The sequence below is a fragment of the Salvelinus sp. IW2-2015 genome, unplaced genomic scaffold (assembly GCF_002910315.2).
Source record: "Salvelinus sp. IW2-2015 unplaced genomic scaffold, ASM291031v2 Un_scaffold4011, whole genome shotgun sequence".
In the NCBI taxonomy this organism is placed as follows: Eukaryota; Metazoa; Chordata; class Actinopteri; order Salmoniformes; family Salmonidae; genus Salvelinus; species Salvelinus sp. IW2-2015.
The window spans coordinates 28,667-34,280 of NW_019945283.1; positions in this window are offsets into that span (position 1 = coordinate 28,667).

Consider the following 5,614-nt stretch of genomic DNA (forward strand, 5'->3'; position numbering starts at 1 on the left):
ACAATGTCTCTCTGAGTCTAGTTCTAGTATTTATGTCTTATCTGAGGTCTAGTTCTAGTATCTTATGTCTCTCTGAGTTCTAGTATATTATGTCTCTCTGAGTTCTAGTTCTAGTATTTTATGTCTATCTGAGGTCTAGTTCTGGTATCTTATGTCTCTCTGAGTTCTAGTATCTTATGTCTCTCTGAGTTCTAGTATCTTATGCTCTCCGAGTTCTAGTTCTAGTATCTTATATCTCTCTGAGTTTCTAGTATCTTATGTCTCTCTGAGGTCTAGTATCTTATATCTCTCTGAGGTCTAGTATCTTATGTCTCTCTGAGGTCTAGTATCTTATATCTCTCTGAGTTCTAGTTCTAGTATCTTATGTCTCTCTGAGGTCTAGTATCTTATGTCTCTCTGAGGTCTAGTATCTTATGTCTCTCTGGGGTCTAGTTCTAGTATTTTATGTCTCTCTGAGGTCTAGTATCTTATATCTCTCTGAGTTCTAGTTCTAGTATCTTATGTCTCTCTGAGTCTTATCTTATGTCTCTCTGAGGTCTAGTATCTTATGTCTCTCTGGGGTCTAGTTCTAGTATCTTATGTCTCTCTGAGGTCTAGTATCTTATGTCTCTCTGAGGTCTAGTATCTTATGCTCTCTGAGTTCTAGTTCTAGTATCTTATGTCTCTCTGAGTTCTAGTTCTAGTTTTTATGTCTCTCTGAGTTCTAGTTCTAGTATCTTGTCACGGCTGACGTAAGAAAGGGACCAAGGTGAAGCGGATGTTGAGTTCCACATATTTATTTGAAAGGGAAACTTAAACAAAGACTGGACCGCCGAGGTCTAGTATATTATGCTCTTCTGAGGGTCTAGTTCTAGTATCTTATGTCTCTCTGAGTTCTAGTTCTAGGATCTAATGTTCTCTTTCTGTTCTAGTTCTAGTATCTTATGTCTCTCTGAGGTCTAGTTCTAGTATCTTATGTCTCTCTGAGTTCTAGTATCTTGTGTCTCTCTGAGTTCTAGAATCTTATGTCTCTCTGAGTTCTAGTATATTATGTGGATCATAACATAAAAAAATGTTTAGGAACATTATGTCCCCCTCCATGTCCCCCTCCAATGACTGTTTCCTGAGGGGGATTCTGATCAAGGACAAAATAGCATTGTAGCTCTGTATAAGAGGCTGGAGCTGCAGATTGCCATTGAGCTGCTAGATACCCAAGCAATGGTAGACATCAGCACATCCCCCTCACTTGTTTGCATGCAGAAAGTGCAGATGCCATATTTACATACCATAGGCCTCTTGCCTGTTTATTGCTATACAAAATGTATTTATTATCAGTGTTTTGTTTACCTCAGGCCTTTCCATTAGGTGAGCAATGCAAAAAAATATTACACATTGATTTGTTTATTACTTTTTGGGACTTTGAAAAGTAGTTGTGGGAAATGTGGTAAAATCCATAACATCTGATCAATAAACATAATAATAATAATTATGAAATAGATAATACAGATCCTAATCTAACATTTTCAGGTAGTGAGAGTGACCCGTCTGGACACTTCTATAACATGCCATTTGCATCCAAAATACAGATTTGTTAAAAAAAGTGCACTTTTTCCTTTAAGATTAACAATTATAGAAGAATGAGGATGTTTATTGATAAATAAATATTTCTCTCTCTGTCATAATGTGTCCAAATCCTCTCTACTCTCCAGAGAACAGTCCCCCTCCCCTGGGGTGGACTATATCTAGGGTGGGCCTGGAGGTCGGCGTCTGGGGTCGGGTTGTCAGTTCACCAGAGCCAGGAAAGCTCCAGACCCTGCCCCACTTCATAGGCTCTCTGAGAAGGATGACCCTGGTCTCAGGGACCAGGAACCTGGTTAAGAGGTTGTGGATACTCCTCCTCTGCTTCCACCTCCCAGGCTGGGTCCCAGAGCATCAGGACATCACGAGGGCAGCGACACAGAACCCCCTCCTAAGGCAGGCTTCCAGGGGCTCTCGCAGTCCACCCACCCCATGAGAACCAAAGAACCGGAGGAGGAAGACTGGGGAAATGTGGGCCAGGAGAAGGAAGAGCAGGCAGGGTGTTACAGTCTGGACATAGCATGTTATAGTTCAGGATGAACATGCTCTCTGAACAGATCAGGGACCGTAGTGAGTCAGAAACTATGAACCTCTATGATAGTCTAACATCCTCTCATTTATAAAACCACATTAAAACATCTCTAAATATATTTGTATAATTTTTTATTTTTTTGTGTAATGGGTATGATAATATGAACAAATATTGGATATTTAAGATATACAGTGCCTTCAGAAAGTATTCACACCCCTTTACTTTTTTCCACATTTTGTTGTGTCACAGCCTGAATTTAAAATGGATTAAATTCAGATTTTGTGTCACTGTAATAACCAATATTGTCAAAGTGGAATTAGGTTTTTAGAAATGTTTTAATTGTCTTGAGTCAATAAGTATTCAACCCATTTTGTTATGTCAAGCCTAATTAAGTTCATGAGTAAATATTTGCTTAACTTAAGGCTAGTTCCGCTAGCGGAACCCCTAGACAACATCCRCTGAAATGACAGAGCGCGAAATTCAAAAATATTTTTTAGAAATATTTAACTTTCATACATTCACAAGTGCAATACACCAAATTAAAGCTTAACTTCTTGTTAATCTAGCCATCGTGTCCGATTTCAAAAAGGCTTTACAGCGAAAGCACACCATTCGATTATGTTAGGTCAGCGCCAGGTCACAGAAAAACATACAGCCATTTTCCGCAGGACGCAATAAAACCATTCCAATGGGCGAACCTGATAAGGAGGGTACTGTCCTTATTGTTGGGGCGTCTAGGTGAATATTCCCCGATCAGATGGGTTACAAGAGCTGGCCGCGATTTGATTTTTCCTGGATAACCTGGGCCGAAGAGACACACCAGAGACCAGGAACGCTGAGCCGGCACAATCCATCCTGGCTGAATGCCCACTCTAGCACGGCCACTGCGGGGAGACTTGCACAGAGCGCACCGGGCTGTGGATGCGCACTGAAGGCAGTGGTGCGCAGAACCGGATAGCATGGTGCTTGACGGTCACTCGCTCCCCACGGTAAGCACGAGGAGTTGGCTCAGTTCTGAACCCTGACTCTACCAATCTCCCCGTGTGCCACCCCCAAAAGAATTTTGGGGCTGCCTCTCGTTCCCCTCCTGCCAATCTCCGCTGCTTCCAAGATTCCCTCGTAATGTGCCGTCCACTTTGTTGCTTCAATCTCCTCCTTCGGACGGCAATACTCCCTGACCTGCGTCCAGGGTCCTTTTCCGTCCAGGATTCTCCTCCTGTCTCCACTCGTTCTGTCACGGCTCTTGTCGGAATGAGTGGACCAAAGTGTTCATGGTAAGTGTGAGATAAGTGTTTCAATGAATATAATACTAAATAACTCGCAACAATACATACGAAGGAAAACCGAACAAAGGGAAACCAGAACAAAATTCCTATCAGGTGAGACCTAAACAGAAAATAACTACCACAAAACCCAACGAAAAAGGACAATATATATGATCCTGTTATTGAATTTATGAATAATGACTAAATGATGTATACATTTAACGTAGAACTATAACTAACTGAATTCTACTGAATTTTCCCTGTTTTTCTATAATGATAAATAATGTTGTTCTATAAGAAATAGTTGTATATAGCATGTACCTGGGAAGAGAGGAATGTATGTGTGTGGCCTAAAGAAACAAGAGATCATTAAACTATGTTTGAACCGACCGGCTGTAACTCTGGGGATAAGACACAGGACAGGGAGACCCGCCCTCCAGGTTTCCTGTATCTGGGGGGACTGGAATGATGTCAGTGAGTGGTAATAAACTGTGGTGAGATTCAGGAGAAAATCCTAATGTTAGTTTGTATTGATGTATGTGCGTAGGTTAAGAGAATATTATAAAAGGAACGTTCTTTGTAATATGCACAGCAGATCTCTGTAAATAAACTTAGCTGACAATTGTAGACTGGCCTCTGTCTTTGTTCATTTCAATAGAACCTTACAAATTCTTAGTAACAGACAGAGTAGTTTAATTAGAGTTCAGTTTATGAACATTGAGAACAAACTTCCCGTAAAGATCCCCCAATCAGAGACAAGATAGACAGCTGCCTGACTTGGATTGGCACACCACACATAAACATGAATAAAGAAACTAGAATGCCCACCCTAGTCACACCCTGGCCTCACCAAAATAGAGAATAAAAACCTCTCTATGGCCAGGGCGTGACAATTGACTCTTGTGGTTGAATCTGTGTTTGAAATTCACTGCTCGACTGAGGGACTTACAGATATTGTATGTGTGGGGTACAGAGATGAGGTAGTCATTCATGTTAAACACTATTATTGCACACACAGTGAGTCCATGCAACTTATTATGTGTCTGTTAAACCTGTTTGGGATAGGGGGCAGCATTTTCACGTTCGGATGAAAAGCGTGCCCAGAGTAAACTGCCTGCTACTCAGGCCCAGAAGCTAATATTTGCATATTATTTGTGGATTTGGATGGAAAACACTCTGAAGTTTCTAAAACTGTTTGATTGATGTCTGTGAGTTAACAGAACTCATATGGCAGGCGAATATCTGAGAAGAATCCAACCAGGAAGTGGGAAATCTGAGGTTTGTAGTTTTTCAAGTCATTACCCTTTCAATATATCAGTGTTCTATGGTCTCATTTGCACTTCCTAAGGCTTCAACTAGATGTAACAGTCTTTAGACGTGTTTCAGGCTTCTACTATAGAGAGGGGAAGCGATAAGAGCTGTTATGACTAAGGGGTCTGGCAGAAGGCATGAGCTAAATCAGCTCGGCGCGCCGTGAGAGCGAGCTCTGTTCCTTTTCATTTCTAAGACAAAGGAATTGTCCAGTTGAAATTATTGAAGATTTATGAAAAAATCCTAAAGATTAATTCTATACATCGTTTGACATGTTTCTACGAACTGTAATAGAACTTTTTTGACTTTTTCGTCTGACTTCTCGTCTGGACTTACCCGCGCCTGTGAATTTCGATTTGAACTAAACGCTAACAAAAGGGAGGTATTTGACATATAGATGAACTTTATCGAACAAAACAAACATTTATTGGTGGAACTGGGATTCCTGGGAGTGCATTCTGATGAAGATCATCAAAGGTAAGTGATATTTTTATAACGCTATTTTCTGACTTTTACTGACCCCACAATATGGTGGGTATCATATGGCTTGTTTTTGTGCTTAGCTTCATCTGTACTCAGATTATTGCATGGCGTGCTTTTTTCGTAAAGCCTTTTTGAAATCTGACACAGCGGTTGCATTAAGGAGAAGTATATCTTTATTCTATGCATAACACTTGTATCTTTTATCAAAAGTTTTTATGATGAGTATTTCTGTAAATTGATGTGGCTCTCTGCAAATTCGCCGGATGTTTTTGAGGCACAACATTACTGAACATAACGCGCCAATGTAAACTGAGATTTTAGGATATAAATATGAACTTTATCGAAACAAAACATACATGTATTGTGTAACATGAAGTCCTATGAGTGCCATCTGATGAAGATCATCAAAGGTTAGTGATTCATTTTATCTCTATTTTGCTTTTTGTGACTCCTCTCTTGGCCTGAC